Source organism: Syzygium oleosum, unplaced genomic scaffold (genome assembly GCF_021117445.2).
Source record: "Syzygium oleosum isolate NSW1041296 unplaced genomic scaffold, Sole_v2.1 Sole_v2.13, whole genome shotgun sequence".
NCBI lineage: Eukaryota > Viridiplantae > Streptophyta > Magnoliopsida > Myrtales > Myrtaceae > Syzygium > Syzygium oleosum.
In genome coordinates this window covers 6784794-6805435 of record NW_026607497.1, presented here as the reverse complement: position 1 = coordinate 6805435, position 20642 = coordinate 6784794, and the positions used below count along the sequence as shown (strand labels likewise).

The 20642-nt window shown below is 42.1% G+C and overlaps 1 pseudogene; it reads left to right on the top strand.

Moving 5' to 3' along the window:
• Positions 1-1229: 1229 nt before the first annotated feature.
• Positions 1230-19785, top strand: LOC130139776 (7-deoxyloganetin glucosyltransferase-like; annotated as a pseudogene).
• Positions 19786-20642: the final 857 nt, after the last annotated feature.

The following is a 20642-nucleotide window of genomic DNA, read 5'->3' as shown; positions in this document are numbered from 1 at the left end:
TGATGTCAGAAAAATAAAGCAAATATTATTTCATAGTGAATTTTTTTATGAAACAAACCAACAAAGCAACATTTATTATGTGTCGACCGGCCCATCCATAAATATACTGAACCTCTCGTACCGGGGGAAGAACAGCAGAAGTGCTAAAAGTTGTGTACGGAGCTCACTTTGGTGCCAAAAGTTTCAAACGGATCACTTAAATGCCAAAAGTTGTGAAAAACGATCACTTAAGTGCCACATCGCCGGAAATCCAACGTGGCATTTTTTTATTAATTTCTCAAGCTGATGTGGCTCGCCCGAGGCTGATGTGGCATTTCTTTTCTTTTTTCCTTTCTTTTCTTTTTTTTCTTTTCTTTCTTCTACCATGGCCGATGGCCGGAGGCTAGCCACCGGCCATGGCCGGCCTCGCCGGGCGTCGCCTTCCTCCGGGCGAGGGCCGGCAAGACCGCCGTGGCCTCGCCCGGACCCCTCGCCAAGGCCACGGCGGCCTCGCCGAGGCGTCGCCCGGAGGAAGGCGACGCCTCAGAGGCAGCCGTGGCCTTGGCGAGGGCTCGCCTCACTAGATCCGGTGAGGCCAGCCCTCGCCGAGGCCACGGCGGCCTCGCCGGGCCTCGCCCGGAGGAAGGCGATGCCTCGGTGAGGCCGCCGTGACCTTGGCGAGGGCTCGCCTCTCCAGATCCGGCGAGACCGGCCCTCGCCGAGGTCACGGCGGCCTCGCCGGGCCTCGCCCGGAGGAAGTCGACGCCTCGGCGAGGCCGCCGTGGCCTTGGCGAGGGCTCGCCTCGACAGATCCGGCGAGGCCGGCACTCGCCGAGGCCACGACTGCCTCGCCGGGCCTCGCCCGGTGGAAGGCGACGCTCGGCGAGGCCGACCCTAGCCGGTGGCTGGCCTCCGACCACCGGCCATGGTAGAAGAAGAAGAAGAAGAAAGAAAAGAAAAAAGAAAAGAAAGAAAAAAAATCAGAAAAAAATATTTAAAAAATTGAATTATGCACGTGGAAATGCCACATGTCATTAAAATTCAAATATAAAAGTCACGTATTAAATTTGATCGGAATTTCTCGCCGTTGGCACTTAAGTGATTGTTTTTTCTCTGATTTGGCACTTAAGTGATCGCCGGCGTAAACTTTTGGCACTTAAGTAATCCGTTTGAAACTTTTGACACCAAAGTGAGCTCCATACACAACTTTTGGCACTTCTGCTGTTCTTCCCCCCTCTCGTACCATCTCCATAACCACCGCCATCTCTTCTTTCCATACCCAAACAAAGAAAACACTCGAAACACCCAGAAGGAGAAGATGGGTTCGACAGAGCTGACCCAGAAGCCACACGCAGTGTGCATCCCCTTCCCAGCGCAGAGCCACATCAAGGCCATGCTCAACCTCGCCAAGCTCCTCCACCACAGGGGCTTCCACGTCACCTTTGTCAACACCGAGTACAACCACAACCGCCTCCTGCGGTCCCGCGGCGCGGCCTCCCGTCTTTCCAGTTCCGCGCCATCCCGGACGGCCTACCGCCCTCCAACGGCGACGCCACCCAGGACATCCCGGCCCTCTGCCAGTCCACGCAGAAGTTGTGCTTGCCTTACTTCCAGGACCTGCTCGAGAGGCTCAACGAGGAGAGCACGACGTCGGGTTTCCCGCCGGTGAGCTGCGTGGTGTCGGACGGCGGGATGAGCTTCACGCTCGACGCCGCCAAGGCAGACGGCGTGCCGGAGGTCCTGTTCTGGACGATAAGCGCGTGCGCGTTCATGGGCTTCGCGCAGTATCGCCGGCTTATTGACAAGGGTCTTACTCCACTCAAAGGTACGCATTAATCAATAATTGTCTGATTTAGGTGATCTCACTTAGCATGTCAACTGATCAAAATTTTTTACGACTAAAAATTTTTCTTTGTTTTTTTTTCGGTTTGCTTTGCTTTTATATTCTTCAGTTTTGTTTGTTCCTGATTTATATGATTAGCGAGTAGCCAACTATGTCATAGTTTTCTCCTTAGTTAAGTACTTAATTAAGTCGACTGCCAAAAGTAGAATTTAAAGATGTAAGAACCTTGCTCTGTAGCTTACGTATTGTTTACGACTCAATCATTTCCTACAACCTTCGACAATCTTCTCCTAAATATTTTCTCCTCGTGTTTTCCCTAATCTAAGTCTAACAAATGCATTGACAACACAAACTTTGCCACGTGACACCATAAACATCGAACGACATAGTAGGAACGAACTCTTTTTTTTGGGAAGCGGATCCTTAATGAGAACCATGGCCATGTATGGTCACACGGTTTAATTGATCGACTCTCAATTTGTAGATGCAAGCTACTTGACAAACGGGTACTTAGACACCATTGTCGACTGGATACCCGGGATGAGAAACATCCGGCCTCTTGGGTATCGAGTATGGGACCATGTTCCCGTCCCATTCAAGATGGAAGCAACTTCCTCCCGTCTTCCTCCGTCGGAAATAATTCGAATCTCTCTCTTGATTTTTTGTATCTCTCAAGAATGCACATATTATCTCCCTTTGATCGTGCATATGCTTGATTGATCGATCGATCGTGTATATCCTCCGACTAGCTTTTCGATTGGTGGGTTCCAAATATGAATGGGCGCATCGTACCTTTGTCAGGGTCACGTTCCCTTTCATGATTCGGTGGGCATTGCTTTGCCGCCGCTTCAACGACCTATGATACACTTCGACTTGTGGATAGCACTGAGAGGTGCATTTATGATGTTAATTGCCCCATCTACATTGAAGTGCTGAACACTAATAAATTCCTAGTACAGACACAAGTTGCAAAGTCTGATGAATATGTATGCTGAGATGTTGAAGAGTGTCCTTTGGCCTGTTTATTAAGTCTCGTTAAATGTGTTCTGAAAATTGAAAAGTTTATGTATGAACTTATATGGAGTCGATGGTTAGTTGAATAATTGATTATTTTATTTTGTGTTCCCACTTGCCGTGAGAAGAAGACTCATTGGATTTCTTCTCCTCTTTAAACTCGTCGACCGACGTTGACCTTCCACTATGGACAGATAATCGGATTTTATGAACGAGTGTCCTCGATACACTTGTAAAGCAATAAATTAAGGAAGTTTTGCAAATTTCAGTGTACCGATTGATTTTATCTTATACCCAACCGATGCCTTGAAAATTTCTATATTTTGAATAAAGTATAATTAAAATACCTAGCCAAACAATTTTCTAGAGGACGTTATTTTCAATGAGCGTATTGGCAAGAGGCGACGCAATCCATGGCTCACTTGAAATTTTAAACATTTTTCTCCATTTGCTGAGGTCAAACTTGGGTCATGCGGTACGTAATCCGCGAATAAGATATTCATTATAAGAAGTGTCCTTCAATTTTTCAACGTTTCTAGTCATTTGCATTCTTCTTGGGAAAGTTTATTTGACTCAGCTAGGATTTGAAACTTGTAAGCGAAAATAAGTCAATTGTTTAATCTGCATACACATTTAGCTGACCAATCTTAAAATGGACCACAGACCATTAAACTTTAACGGATCGTAAACTGTTTTAGTGATATCTAGCTCAGAAGCCAAAAGTCATATATACAAATCTTACGAACCACGTGTAAATTCTTTTGAATTACAATACCCCGTATAGGCTAAATGCTTATATCTAATTGATTTACAGGGCGTTTAACTAGCCTCCCGATAGCTCAGCCTTTTGTACTCGTGCATTTGGCTTCTTGTATCACCAAAAAAAAAAAAAAAAAGAGCATGTCTGATAAGCATAATTTGAGTTGACTTCAAATATTCACTCAAGTAAAAAAAATCACTTAATTTGCTAAGTAAGAAAGTTGTTACTTTATGTGATAAGAAGAAAAGAAAATGGCTACTTAATTCATCACAACACAAGCACAGAATCCGATTTCGAGACCTATTGATCGAGAGCTCCCCTCGGTGATCCATGGATCACCAGATGGTATCTCCCCACGGCCTTTCGCCCCCGAAAGCTTCCTTCGCGACTCAGTATTCCGCTATGCTATCGAATAATTCTTTCATTACCTTGAATTCCAAGCTAGATCTACTGCAGACCCCTAAAATTCCGGCACTACAAAAAAATATGGATTTTGCCACGGAAATTTGTGACGGGGAATTTGTCGTCGCAAATTTGCGACGGATTTTATTTTCCGCCGCAAATTAGCGACGAAAATTAATCGTCGCTAATTTGCGACGAATTAAAAATTCGTCGCAAATTTGCGACGGAAAATAAATCCGTCGCTAATTCCGTCGCAAATTTGCGACGCTAATTTGCAACGGATTTTGCGATGAAAACGAATTCGTCGCTAATTTGCAGTTTAAGACGGAATTTTTCTCCGTGATATCCACCCCACCCGTCAATTTCTCTCTCTCTGTACTGATTCCTCGTATCCCCCTCGCTTTTCTCCCTCTTTCGTATCTCTCAATAAACCTATCCGTGCGCGCACAAATCAATCTCGGTAAAGCTTTTCTGCCGGTAAGTATCATAGCTAACTTCGTGACTAATTGGCGATGAATACGGTTCGTCGCAAAACTATTCATCGCTGGATTCGAATTTTTTTATTTTATTGACTTTTTGTTTGTTTTTTTGTTCGTTACTTCTTCGCCGGCCATGGGGGGAGACCAACCGGCCTCGGCGGCCATGGGGCGAGGCCGCTCGGCCTCCCCCCATGGCCGTCGACCTGATTTGGGGGAGGCCGACCGGCCTTGCCCCATGGCCGCCGCAACCTCGCCGTCGCCCGGATCCGGGCGACGCGAGGTCGACCTAGCGCCACGGTGAGGCCGATCGGCCTCCCCCAGATCTAGGGGCGGCCAAGCGGCCTCGCCATGGCCGCCGGTCGACCTTGCCATAGGGCGACGGCGAGGTCGACCGCCACACCTGGGCGAGGCCGCTCGGTCTCAGTCGGTCGCCGGACCGGAGGAAAATATAGGGGAAAAAAAAGAAAATTTTTTTTTTTTAAAAATTCGGAAAAAATTAAAAATTATAAAAAAAAATGAATCTTAAGTGATTTTTTTTTTTTTAGGTACGTGTCCATTTGAAGGTCTCGCAATCCAAGTGAACGTTGCAATTCTCATTAAATTGGCCACTTTCTACTACAAAGATTTCAGTCAAATATTTGGGTAAGTCTTCTTTACATGGTAATTTTTTCCTTTTTTTTCAAGTTCAAAGTAATTGTTGCGTCAAAAACAAAATTTTAATTTTCATAATTTTATGGTTTTAATTAAGAATAGTAGATATGATATTTTTAATATTTTACGAGATTTTTTTATTTTTATACAGACATAATGCAAAGAGATAGGGCTTAGATGTATAATAAGAACTTACCTGGACGTCGAGGATTGACCGATGAGTTTCGTACTGGGTTGGAACTATTTTTAGACTTTGCTAGTAGTAAATATGAGTTCATGGTTCTTACCAAAAAAAATATGAGTTCATGGATGGAAATAAGTTAAGGTGTCCGTGTAAAAAGTGCAGTAATGGTAAATTTCATGTGTGTGATAAAGTTAGAGAACATCTTTGTAGATTTGGGTTTACTCCGAATTATTATAATTGGACTTCCCATGGTGAACCATTTATATCTGATGAAGGATATCGAAGAAGTGACCAATTTTTAGTTAGGGAAGAATGTAGCTATTATGACCAATTGAACCCATACGAGAGGATGGTGATTAATGCAGCTGGTCAGAATTTTGTTTCAAAATCGAATCATGCAAGTACGAGTTTTACTCCTACACTTGAATAAGTGGGTACTAGTCATGCATCACAATTGAAAGAGATAGGAGTAACGGGTTTTGATGAGAATGTGTGTAATGGAACTTTTTCATCTAATCAGTTCTGGGAAGTGCTGAAAGCAGCAGATGAACCTTTATGGGCAGGTTGTGACAACCACACTAAGTTATCAGTGACAGCAAGACTGTTAAATATCAAGGCAGAGCATAATGTGTCTGCGGATTGCTTGAACTCTTTTGTTGAAGTAATGCGGGAAACAATGCCTCGTGATAACATCATGCCAAGTGATTTTTACGATATGAAAAAGCTAGTGGATAACTTAGGTCTTCCGGTTGTAAGGATTGATGTATGTAGTAGGGGTTGTATGTTATATTAAAGAGATGATGAAAATGCAGAATCTTGCAAATTCTATAGCCAACCTAGGTACAAGATTAACAGGAGGCAGGGTCGTAATCAGAAGCGTAGACCATGCAAGCAAATGTTTTATCTGCCCTTAATCCCCAGATTGCAAAGGCTTTATGCGTCTCAAGCCACTACTGAACACATGACTTGGCATGCAAATCATGAAACAGAAGATGGTCTAATGTGTCATCCTTCAGATGCAGAGGCATGGAAACATTTTGATAGAACATACCCTGAGTTTGCGATAGAGCCTCGAAACATCAGGTTAGGTCTCTGTGCTGATGGATTTGCCCAATTTAGGAAATCAGGAAAAAGTTATTCATGTTGGCCAGTTATCTTAATGTCGTACAATCTTCCACCTGGTATGTGCATGAAGACACCTTATATGTTTTTGATATTGATCGTGACTGGCTCGCAAAATCCGAAAAAGTTAATAGATGTTTATATGCAACCATTGATTGAAGAGTTACAACGGCTATGGGATGAATATGTCCTTACATATGATGTTTCTACCGATCAAACATTTGTAACGAAGGCTGTTCTTCTTTGGACGATAAATGACTTTCCAGCTTACGGAATGTTATCTGGATGGAGTACAGCTGGGATCTTAGGATGTCCGATATGTTTGGAGAGATCAAAGTCATTTAGATTAAAACATGGAAAGAAGCCCACTATTTTGATCACAGTAATTTTTACCGATAAATCATACATTCGAAGGAATAAAAAGAGTTCATCAAGAATAGGACTGAAAGAACACCTCCACCATTGAGGTTGACCGGCGATCAAATTTGGGAGCGGGTGCAGGACTTTCCAACTATTGTTCAGAACCCTCACGGCACAACTATTGCGTACGGAAGTACACATAAGTGGACTAAACGCAGTATATTTTGGGATCTACCATATTAGAAGGCCCATCTTATTCATCATAATCTTGACGTCATGCACATAGAAAAGAATGTTTTTGACAATGTCATAAATACTGTGATGGATGTCACCAGAAAAACAAAAGACAACTTGATCGCAAGAAAAGATATGAGAGATATTTGTGATCGGTCAACACTAGATGTGGATGCAAGCAGCAGGTGACCAAAATCAAAAGCAGTTTATATATTGGATAAGGAGCAGAGACGAGTTGTTTGTCAATGGATGAAATCTGTGCGGTTTCCTGATGGATATGCTTAGAATCTCGGGAGATGTGTTGATTTGAATGAATGCAAGTTGACAGGTTTGAAGAGTCATGATTGTCACATATTTATGGAAAGACTAATTCCAATAGCTTTCAAGGAAGTTCTACCGAACTTTGTATGGGGCGCCATTACAGAGTTAAGTAATTTCCTGCATGATATTTGCTCGACAGTGTTAAAAGCATCACACATGGAGAAACTAGAGAGAGTTATTCCAATTATTCTTTGCAACTTAGAAAGGATATTTCCTCCATCGTTTTTTGATTCGATGGAGCATCTCTTAGTTCACTTGCCTTATGAGGCCAAAGTTGCAGGTCCCATCCAATTTCGATAGATGTATCCATTTAAGAGGTACATTTTTTTTTAAAATAAAGTTCAAATTACTTTATTATATATTATGTTCCGATAAGCTTTTTTCTATTGCAACTAGATTCTTATATCATTTGAAGAAAAAAGTGAAGAATAAGGCATGTGTTGAAGCTTCAATTTGTAATGCATATATTGTGGAAAAAGTGATAACATTTGCATCATACTATTTTGAGCCGCACGTGCAGTGCAAGAGGCGGAGAGCAGGCAGAAATGATGAGGGCCCCATTGATCCCAATTGCAAATCATTCTCTATTTTCAATTATCTGGATCGACCAAGCGGCGCATGTACGTTTCGTTACTTAACAGGCGAAGAATGACATGCAGCCCATACATATATTTTATTGAACTGCCCAGAAGTCGAGCCATACTTCGAGTAAGTGTAAATTTACAAATATATGTATTGTGTGTTAAATATTTGCTAATATATAAATGATATTTATTACTAGGATTTTCCAAACTTCAATGTATGGACTACCACCAAATGAGTTTGACCGTTTGTGCGATGAACAATTTGCAGTATGGTTCAAAACATATGTAAATTGCCTATGGACCAAAATCAAGTTATTAATATTTTATACATCATTTATTAAAATATATATTATTGACTTTGCGTTTGTAACCTTAGGTTCACAGTAATCATGATGCACTTGGAGAGCAAGGATTGCTATATCATCTGTCATGGGGTCCACAGTTAAGAGTACGAAGTTGGCTAGCATATTTCATAAATGAATATAATTTTCACGCTCAAGAATATGGAATGGGAAAAGCCACAATGAATAGTGATGTGTCTGTTCGGTCATCCAAAGGTGGCAGTTGAAAAGATGATTTTTATGGTTTGTTGGATAAAATCATAGAGTTAGAGTACCCTGGACCATTAATGATGCGGGTTGTGTTATTTAAGTGCAAGTGGTTCGACCCCGTCAAAGTAATAAAGGTGCATACGAAGTTTAATTTGGTTGAAATAAATCACAAGAAAAATATATGAAATATGAACCATTTGTCTTGGCACAACAAGCAATTCAAGTATGTTATGCATCATATCCTAGTTTGAAACGTGACAAAGTTGATTGGTGGGCTGTATGTAAAATCAAAGCACGGAGAAAAATCGAGGAACACTAGAAGGATAGGGCTTATCAACAAGAGGAAGTTTGTAACACGGTTGAAACTGAGAAATATAACATTCCAACTTTACGAGATCCATGTGGAGCAATGATAGATGTGGATCCAACTGAAATTTGCGAATTAAATGTAGAAGATGGTACAGAATCTGATTTTGAGACAGATGATGAAGATGATGCTCATGAAGAAGATGAAGATCAAGATCAAGATCAAGACGAGGACGAAGATGCAGATTAAGATGAAGACGAAGACGAAGACGAACATGAAGATTAAAATTTTTGTGACAAAACACTAATGATGTGTAATTATTATTGCGACAAGTGTTATTTTGGTTGTCATAATTATTATTATTGTTCTTGTTATTATTGTTATTGTTATTATCATTATTGTTGTTGTCGATTATTCTTATTAATGTAATTGATCGTCGGAAAATTTGTCGCTAAATGACGGCAAGTCAAATATTGTTCGTGCGATGACATTTGCGAAATTCTATTTTCCATTGGATTTGGATCGTTGCTAATTTCGTCGCTCATTTTACGACAAAAATACATTCGTGGCTACTGTTCATCGAAGAATTAGCGACGGAAGTGAAATTCGCGGCAATTTTTCGAATCCGTCGCAAATTTGCGACGGATTCGAAAATGCCATTTATTTTTGGAATCCGTCGCAAAAATAATTCCATCAAAAATTTGCGACGGAAGATATATCCGTCGCAAATTTGCGACGGAGCATAATTCCGTAGCAAATTTGCGACGGAAGCATAATTCCGTCACAAATTTGCGACGGATTCGAAAATGCCATTTCTTTGTGGAATCCGTCGAAAATTTGCGACGGAAAAAAAATTCCATCGCAAGAGAATTGATCCACAGAAATTTGCGACGGATTTTGCGACGGAAAAATAACATTCGCGCACGTTTGAAATTTTTCGCCCCTCTCTCTCTCTCTCTCCCCCCATGCCCGCGCACGTGCCCCCCGATCACGTCCGCTCAGACCTTTCCCTTCTTCTTTTTCTTTTCCTTTTTCTCTTCTTCTTCTTCTTCTTCTTCTTCTTCTTCTTCCGTTTGTCGTCGTCCGCCGCGGCTCCCTCGCACTGCCCAGCCACAACAGGCCGATCGACCCGCCGCCGCACGCCGCCTTCTCGCCGACCCAACCGAGCCGCACGACCGCCCGTCGCTAGTCCGCCCGAGCTGCCCGACCGCCGCACACCGCCTCCTCGCCGACCCAACCGAGCCGCCCGACCACACGCCGCCTTCTCCACCTGGACCAGACCGCCAGCTCGCCGTCGGCGTCGTTGCCTGCGCGCCCGGCAGCTCACAGCCGCGAGTGTCGCCGCTCCGCCTGTGTGCTCGCCTCGTTGAGCTCGCCGCCGCCTAGCTCACCTGCGCGCCTTGCCCGAGCTCATGGCCGTTGCCGTGCACCACCCGGCAGGCCGCCCAGCCTGTCCGCCACCTAGCAGCCGCCCGAGCTCGTAGTCGTCGCCATCGCCGCCCCAGCGCCCGCCCGTCGCCGCCCTAGCAGCCCGCCCAACGCCGTCGCCGCCCGGCCTCGCCGGGCTCGTAGCCAAGCTCGTCGCCGCCCGGCCCGCCGCCGTCGCCGTACGCCGCCGCCCGAGCTCGTAGCCGACGCCGTCGCCGCCGCCACCACCGAGCCTCACCCGAGCTTGTAGCGGTCGCCATCGCCGCCCAGTAGCCGCCGGACGCCGCCGCCCGACACTGTCGCCGCCTAGCTCCACCGTCGTTCGCCCGGCAGTGACCGAGCACCGTGCCGAGCGCCTGGCCGATTAGCCGTCACTTGCGGCCGCACCCGCGCCGAGCCCGCCACTGGCCGACCGGCCATTTTGCCCTATTGTTTGGTTTTTCTTGGCCTTGAACCAAGTAAGCGACTCGCTAAACCCTACCTAGTATAATGGGTATTAATCGGACTTGTTTAGGGATTGTTTAGTGTCGGATTGGTTGGCTAAGTTAGGGGCCGATTTCAGGATTGCATGTGGCTTTGATCGATGTTCGCCTGGTTAATTTGTCGATTATGTGGCCGATTAAGCGTTCAATGACGATCGTGTGGTTGATTAGGGTGCGCATGGAATGCATTCCGAAACAGAATGACGATCGTGTGGTTGATTAAGCGTATTTTCAGAAAATGCATAAAAAATAAAAAATTCTAGAAAAATTCATAAAAATTATCAGAAAATAAAAAAAATCATAATTTGAGAAAATATGAAATTTGGTGAAATTTTTTTTAAAAATAAAAAAAACAAAAATTTTCAAAACTTCGCAAAATGGCTTAAAATACCTGTGGCCACCCACTTTGAGTGAAATTTAAATTTTTTGAGGTGCCAAAAATAAAATTAAAAAATCAAAATTTCCATAACTTTACAAAATGACTTGAAATACTTGTAGCCACCAACTTTAAGTGAAATTTTAATTTTTTTAGTGCCCAAAAAAATTATAGTAAAATAAAAAATTTCAAAACTACACAAAATGGCTTAGAATACCTGTGGCCACCCACTTTGAGTGAAATTTAAATTTTTTGAGGTGCCAAAAAAAAATTAAAAAATCAAAATTTCCATAACTTTACAAAATGGCTTAAAATACTTGTGGCCACCAACTTTGAGTGAAATTTAAATTTTTTTAGGTGCCCAAAAATTTTATAATAAAATAAAAAATTTGAAAACTTCACAAAATGGTTTAAAATACCTGTGGCCACCCACTTTAAATGAAATTTAAATATTTTTAGGTGCCCAAAAAAAATTAAAAAAACCAAAAATTTCAAAACTTCACAAAATGGCTTATAATAACTGTGGCCACCCACTTTGAGTGAAATTTAAATTTTTTTAGGTGCCCAAAAAAGTTAAAAAATAATAATAAAATAAAAATTTTCAAAACTTCACAAAATGGCTTAGAATACCTGTGGCCACCCACTTTGAGTGAAATTTAAATTTTTTAGGTGCCCAAAAAAAATTAAAAATTTCAAAAATTTCAAAACTTCACAGAATGCCTTAGAATACCTGTGGCCACCCACTTTTAGGCAGAAATTTTAATTTTTTTAGGTGCCCAAAAAAAATTAAAAAAATCCAAAATTTCAAAACTTCACAGAATGGCTTAAAATACATGTGGCCGCCCACTTTGAGTAAAATTTAAATTTTTTTAAGTGAAAAAAAAAATCAACAAATCATAACAGAGTTCTGTTCTAGAAATCAATTTCTGGAGCATAATTAGTCATGTTTTACCAAACAGAATATAACCTTTAGAAATCAATTTCTGGCAAGAATTCCAGAAATCAATTTCTGGCAACAATTTGATTTCTGGAGCAGAATGGTTACCATTCGCACCCTTAGTTGTTTAATGCCAATCGTATGGTTAATTAGTTTAATCGTGTGGTTGATTTGCTTAATTGTGGCTGATTGGTTAACTATGGCCCGATCGTGTGGGTTGATTGATGATCGTGTGGCCGAGAACGAAGATCATGTGGCTGAAATTGATGTTTCATGGTTGATCTTATACTTTATGAATGATCGTGTAGTTAATTAGTGGATCGTGTGGTTAATTATGGCTATTGTTGGCTTAGCATGGCATATCGTGATCATTTATTCATGTTTGATATTTGTTGGCAAAATGAGTGCGATTCATTGTATATCACTTGTTGGAGGAAAACGATCACTAAGTAGGATCACTTTAGTACTAAAATTTTGAAAACGATCACTTAAGTGCTAAAATTTTGAAAACAATATTTAAGTGCTAAAATTTTGAAAACGATCATTGGACTCAATTAAGCCACGTCGATTTCCGCGAAAATTGGACGCACGTAGTTGGCATTTTCTTAAGGATCGTTTTCAAAATTTTAGCACTAAAGTGATCAAAAAGTGGTAGGCCGTAATATATTTGTTCGTAGGAAATTGCACGTCATAAACACTCGTTGGCTAATTATACATTTTTGTGGTAGCCAGTACGTCATATGTGTTCGTGTTCATATTTTTTACATATTTGTCTAACATTCCTACTTGTCAGTATAAACGTGGAGGTCACATGCATAGAAGACCAGCCCCTTTCTCGTCCTCGTCCCCGTCCCTTTCCTCTTCCCCTGCCCTTTCATCTAACCCTCAACCACTATATGCTGATGGACAATATGGACACGTTGGCCCTTCCTCCAACACTCAAGAACATGTTAGGGAACTTGGACACATGCGAACTGAATCTCCTTCAGTTCCACCTTATTATTCAGCGCAACAATCAAATAATGACGGAAACACAGGTGAAGAAGATAACCGATTCATGATATGTCCATTTGGAGATTCGTAAGTACTTCATTTTTTTTAAGTATATGTAATATTTATGGTTTTAGATATGGATGTCAACTGAATTGTCAATGTTGCACAATATCCATATGTTTGCAGATTCACGGATGCTCCGTTTGTTGTGAGGGAACTGAATAAAATAGTCAAAAACTATTAGATGGGGCAGTATATTAATTACAGCAGTGCTCCACAAGAAGTGAAAAATTTATGGTGGAATAAGTTTAAGGTAAGTTTTAGATATTCTATGTTCTCACCAACTAACTTCGGTGTAGTATATTGATGGTCAAGAATGATGTAAAGGGACCAGAACAACTCTTTAGTTTTCGGTACTAAAGGGACCATATATTTTCCCCGAGATGACCTTTACAAAATCTATCGCCAAATTGTTTGGTGCATGGTAATGGATATGTGACCATCATAATAACTTTCAGTTGTTTTTGTATTGATTGCAGCGAAAGTTTAGGTGGGATGAAGAGGAAGAGAATGAAGTGAGAAGAATTTTTAAGAAGAAAGTTGGTGATCACATACGAAATGTGATGAATAGAGCGAAGATCAAGCAAGTGAAGCCGGCTTTCATTACAGCTGACAATTGGACGGAAATTAACAGAATTTGGGAAACTGAAAAGAATCAGCAAATTAGTGAGCGGAATAAAAAGAATCGATCTTCTAGTTCTAGTGAAGGGTCTGCCACATATGCTGGGAGCTCTATCAACATTGGAGAGCATCGCAAACGAATGGTAAGTCTGTTAAATAAGTTATAAGTTAATTTAATTCAATTACTCATGTTTACATTTTGTAGGCACATGAATTGGGGACGGAACCGACATTTGCAGCTACATTTGAACGCACAAGCTATTAAGGTATGTAAGGTTATACTTTGGACTTTATGGAAATTAGAATGAAAATCGTGAATGCTTTTAATATTCATGGTAGTTATATATATGAAGTTATTTTATTTTCATCTATATTGTTAATGTAGGAAAAAAATGATGAACTTTTAATGAGCAATGCTAGTGGTGGTGATGGTGTTGCTGCGTCTGAGCCATCAGTTGACAGTATGGCATTATGGGTGGAGGCAACGGGTAGGATGAAAAAAGGAAAAATATTTGGGATGGGATCCTTGTCAAGGGTATACATGACGAATCATGCTGCAACTTCATCATCCAATGCGGCTGTTCGAAGGAGGACACGACATGACGAGCAATTGACCCAAGAATTGAACCAACTGAAAAATATACTTGTAGAGAAGGACGAAGAAATAAATGACTTGAAACAACAAATGCAAATCGTTATGCGACACCTCAACCTCAATCGCAATGAGGTTCCTCCTGTACCTCCCGCCAATCCAATAGGTGATGGGCACAATGATGAGCGACACAATGATGCTGAGATTGCTAATGATGATGATGATTTTCTCGGTCCTTTCTAGTTAAAATTCCCAAAATCGGGGGTAAGTTTGCTTCACAATCTTTTGTGCTATAAGTGCAGTTTGCCCAATATGTTCCTGCCCTACAATTACTTTCTGTGCACAACTCTCTTACAACTAGGTTCTTTGCTTGCGAAAAACTGAAAATTTAGAGATCCCAGGATGACATGCTTGTTACAAAAAATCATGATATTTGAACATTGTAGAAATACATGCCTTAATTGACTTTGAGTACTCTCTTCTTGGGAATTGGTGTTGGTAATTCACCTCTCTAAGTCATTAAACTGTTGAATGCTGTTTAGAGAAGGATCTAATTTTTTGTAGGTGATAGAAATACGGTTTACAAGGGTGAAAAAATTACAGTAGATGTCAAAGTTGACTCATATTCATATGTAAGAACATTGATGTTCGTCCTAAAACGTTTTTTTGTTAACCCTCTTACTTGTTTTTTTATACCTAGTTCCACATCCATGCATAAACGCTTCTTTTATATTCTGGACTGATTGAATATCTTTATTTATGTATCCACATTTCATCAGGTGTCGACAAAAGTGACTGCTTCTGGTGTCCTGCTGAGTACCAAAGCTGCCCAATCTTGTGTCTGGTTTGTTGATTTTTCGTCTTTGAAGCAGAATCTATGGTTGTCCCGCCTCCTTTGAATGTTTTGAATGTATTATAAGATTGGATAGCAAATAGCATCATGTCGGACTTTGCAACTTTGCATGTATCATTATTTTTTGCGGACTAGCATCTTTCCTTCAGTTATATTTTTCAATTATATGGCATTGTGTCTGGTTTGTTCGTTTTCTTTTTCTGAAGCGGAATCTATGGTTGTCTCGTGTCCTTTGATTGTTTTCAATGTATTACGTGATGTTCATTAATGCGTAGCTATTGCTATGGACAAAGTTTTTTTGGATCACTTCGGTGTAAAATTTTGAAAAACGATCACTTAAGTGCTAAAATTTTTAAAAACGATCATTTAAGTGCTAAAATTTTTGAAAACGATTACTTAAGTGCTAATCTCCGGCGAGCCACGTCGCCCGAAATTAATAAAAAAATGCCACGTCGGATTTTCGCGAAAAATTGTGTACGGCACCGGAGTTAGCACTTAAGTGATCGTTTTCAAAAATTTTAGCACTTAAGTGATCGTTTTCAAAAATTTTAGCACTAAAGTGATCCAAAAAAACTTATGGCACCAAAGTGAGCGCCGTACACAAGTTATGGCACTTGTAGTGTTCTTTTGCCATAAATAATGTATTACATGATGTTCATTAATGCGTAGCTATTGCTATGGACAAGATTTGATGGCCCAAATGGTGTATAATTTGCGACGAATTTTGCGACGAAATTTTCGACGATTTTTGCGACGAATAAAGTTTCGTGGCTAATTTGACGAATTCTTGCGACGAATTATTTGTGACTAATTTTGCGACGGATAATGTTTGTGGCTAATTTGCGACAATTTTTTGACGAATTTTGCCGGATAAAGTTCGTGCTAATTTAGCTATGAATTTGAAATTTTCCGTCGCACAATTTCGACTCAAATTTGCGCAATTTTGCGACGGAATTTTTCCGTGGCTAATTTCGACGAAATGCGATTTGCGACAGATTTTTTTCCGTCGCAAACCAAATTTTTCGTCGCAAAAATCGTCGCTAATCTCTTGTTTTTTTTTGTAGTGCGGACGAGTTCTTGAAATGGAGTTTTTGGACAATCGAGGAGCAGTCTCAATCATCAAATCCAAAAACAGAAACAAGATCCACCACGACTGCAAATGCCAAAATAGTGTCGGATGGACATTTTTGCTCGAAAAGTGGGACCCGTAGCATGTGTTGCGTTCTGCGGTCACCCTTTGCTGGAATAGGTTTCGCACTACTTTCTTCTCCGTGGCCGGAATTTTGGAACATAAGAGGAAAAAGGATAACGACAGTCAAAATAATATTCATTGTCTTTACTTGACACATACGATAGGTGTGCGAGGGTGGATTTCCAAAAAATTATTGCATGATTCGTAAATTAAGCGAACCGTTATTTCTCTTAATTATCAAGTATGCGCGTCTTGTTTTAGGATCCACGTGATTAGCGATCAAGATGGAATTGAATTCATAAATCACGTAATTATATTTTCCCCGTAAGTTTCGAATTCTTGTAAGTGCACGATCAACCTTCGGCTTCAATTGCTCATGGCACGCGTGTCTGAAAGCTTTGCTTGCACTAGGCGTGCATGCATATGTTGCTTTCAATAATGACTTGTAGAGTTCGATATGGAGAGCATGAGAATGGGGATGATATTAGTGTAAAATTTTAGCATATAAGACAACGTGAACAAATGGAATCGGTTCTCGAACATAATTCACTTATTTGAACATCGTTCCGTGTTTATCACGTATCTTTCCTATAAATTCATTTTTCTCCTCGACAAATTACTGGCCTGGTTGTTTCAAGGAAAATGAACTTTGCTGGAAAGTATTTTTAGACGAAGTTATTTTCAAGAAAAATGATTCGATTTACTTGTGTTTGGTTGTTTTTTTTTTCTTTGCATGACTAGTACACGAAAACTATGAAACATACAAAGGAAAAAAATATATATCAAACACAACCTTAAGACTCGGAGTTCAAGCGCAACGTCTCAAGTCCGGCTGCCGAGGGGCCAAGGTCGAAGCACTGAGGAGGGATCTAAATCCAGCCGCCGGCTTCCAAGGTCGGGCCATCAAGGACCCCGGTTCCAACCATCAGGAACTTGGTTCCAATTACTGATGATAGTCTTGCAGTAATCAAGTTCACGGCGTATCCAAAATAAAAATAAAATTATGCAACTTTTTTTTTAATTCAAGCGTAGGTTTTCCGATTGATTAAAAGAGTTTTTTTTAATCGACTCAATTTCCTAAATTTGACCGTCCGGTTCATCACATCTTCATCTCCATCGCGTCTTCCAACTTGGCCGGAATTCTTCGCCGACGTTCAACCCTCCCCTCTCTCTCTCTCTCTCTCTCGTCTCGCCCGCCTATATATAGATCAAAATCTCACGTTCCCTCACCATTCTCATCTCTTCTTCCTTTGCCAAAAACACTGAGAAGGCGCAGAGAGAGAGAGAGAGAGAGAGAGAGAGAGAGAGAGAGAGAGAGAGAGAGAGAGAGATGGGTTCGATAGAGATGACCCGGAAGCCGCACGCAGTGTGCATCCCCTACCCAGCCCAGGGCCACATCAGCCCCATGCTCAAACTCGCCAAGCTCCTCCACCACCGTGGCTTCCACGTCACCTTCGTCAACACCGAGTACAACCACAGCCGCCTCCTGCGGTCCCGCGGCCCCTCCGCCCTCGACGGCCTCCCGTCCTTCCGGTTCCGCACCATCCCGGACGGCCTCCCGCCCTCCGACGCCGACGCCACCCAGGACATCCCCGCCCTCTGCCAGTCCACGCGGAAGTACTGCTTGTCCTACTTCCGGGACCTGCTTGAGAGGCTCAACGAGGAGAGCGCCACGTCGGGTTCCCCGCCGGTGAGCTGCGTGGTGTCGGACGGCGTGATGAGCTTCACGCTCGACGCTGCCGAGGCGATCGGCGTGCCGGAGGTCCTGTTCTGGACGACGAGCGCGTGCGGCTTCATGGGCTACGTGCAGTATCGCAATCTTATTGACAAGGGTCTTGTTCCACTCAAAGGTATGCATTAATCAATAATTGTCTGATTTGGTTTATTTAAGTAATCTCACTTAGCAGATTTACGGCTAATGATTTTTCTTTTCTCTCTTGTGAGTTTGGTTCGCTGTTTATATTGTTTAGTTTCGTTTTTTACTGTATTGCCTCATAATTTTTCTCCTGGGTTGATGACTTAACTAAGTCAACTGTCAAAAGTAGAATTTATATTGTAAGAACCTTCCTCCGGAGCTCAAGTATTGTTTGCGACTTAATCATTTCCTATAACCTTCAATAATATTCCCGTGTTTTCCCTAATCTAAGTCTAAAAAATGCATTGACAACAAAAACTATGCCATGTGACACCATAAACATGGAACGACATAGTAGGAACGAACTCTTAATTTTTTCAGAGAAGCGGATCCTTTATGAGAACCAACCATGTATGGTCACACGGTTTAATTGATCGACCTTTCAATTTGCAGATGCAAGCTACTTGACAAACGGGTACTTAGACACCGTCGTCGACTGGATACCCGGGATGAGAAACATTCGCCTGAGAGACTTACCGAGCTTCATCCGAACCACTGACCCGGACGACCTGATGGTCGAATTCTTTTTGGGCGAGACCAAGAGAGCGAAGAGAGCGTCTGCCATCGTTTTCGACACGTTCGACCGATTAGAGCACGAGGTCCTCGACGCTCTCAAGGCCATGTTCCCCCCGATCTACACCCTTGGCCCCCTTCATCTCCTTACGGAGCAACTACCTGATAACGACACCAGGTCGATAGGGTCAAACCTGTGGAAGGAAGAGCTGGGCTGTCTCGAGTGGCTCGACTCGAAACCGCCCGGCTCGGTCGTGTACGTGAACTTCGGGAGCATCACAGTGATGTCTCCAGCACAGCTGGTGGAGTTTGCATGGGGGCTCGCGAACAGCGGCCAGACGTTCATGTGGGTCATCAGGCCCAACTTGGTTGTTGGCGACATGGCGATCTTACCACCAGAGTTCTCGGCCGCGACGAGGGAGCGGAGCCTGCTGGCGAGCTGGTGCCCCCAGGAGCGGGTGCTAAGCCACCCCGCAGTCGGCGGGTTCCTGACCCACAGCGGGTGGAACTCGACGATCGAGAGCATCGTGGCCGGCGTGCCGGTGGTGTGCTGGCCGTTCTTTGCGGAGCAGCAGACGAACTGCCGGTACAGCCTCGAGGAGTGGGGGATCGGGATGGAGATCGACGGCGACGTGAAGAGGGACGAGGTGGAGAGGCAGGTGAGGGAGCTGATGGAGGGGGAGAGAGGGAGGGAGATGAAGAGGAAGGCGATGGAGTGGAAGGAGATGGCCCGAGAGGCCACGTGTCCTTCCGGGTCGTCGTTCTCGAACTTGGACGAGGTGATCGATAAAGTGTTGCTGCAGCCCAGAAGAGATTAAGGTTTTCTTTTATTGGTCAAAAGAAGAGATTAAGTTTGTTCGGACATTGTGGAATGGATCCGAACAATTCTTTTAGACGATCCTCTCGTCTGGATCTTATCTGTCGTGTCAACTTCGGTCTAGTAACTTGGAATTGTTTTCATTTATTTTTGTGCAGTTGGCATGCACATGAAGTAACAATAATAATAATACTAATAACAATGATAGTCGTATTTGTTAGAAATTAAATCAAATTTGTTAGTACTTGTTTCCTTTTTTTGAGTCTGTTCGTATTTTCATATTTTGATTTTTCATATATATGGTGAGATATTAAGAGATAAGATATTAAGATATAAGATAAGATATTGTGAGATATTGTTTCTAGTTATATTTTAGGAAAGATAAGGGTCATGTAACTTTTCTTTAAATAGGGGAGTCTTGTAATTTTTTATAAGAGTGAAATCTGAGTGAAATATATTGAGTCAGAAAATTCTATCTATCCTCTTCTTTTCTTTGCGCGAGTTGCGATTGTTCCACCTTCAAAAAATTTCTTCCATCAAATCAAGTTGTTGCCGCGTCTTTGACGCTCAACAACCATGATCAGTCCTCAAAGCCTTGATAAAATAGCCACTTTCCTTTTTAGCCATATTCAACAAATTCTGTGAAAATCATGGTATGCGGCGTTTCTTGACGGCCCCGTATTCTCCTCAACAAAACGGTGTGGCTGAACGGAAAAATAGAACCATTCTTGATATGGTTCGAAGCATGTTGAAGAGCAAAAATTTGTCCAAGGAACTTTGGGCTGAAGCTGTTTCTTGTGCCGTCTATCTTCAAAATAGATGTCCCACATATGGACTTGAAGGCGTAACTCCACAAGAGGCATGGACTGGAAGAACACCAAGTGTTTGGCACTTGAGAATTTTCGGGAGCATTGCCTATGCTCATGTCCCGGACCAAAAAAGATCGAAACTTGAAGACAAGAGCAAAAAGCTCATCTTTATTGGGTATGACTCATCATCCAAAGCCTATCGATTATTTGACCCTAACACTTTGAAAGTGTATGTAAGTAGAGATGTCAAGTTCGATGAAGAT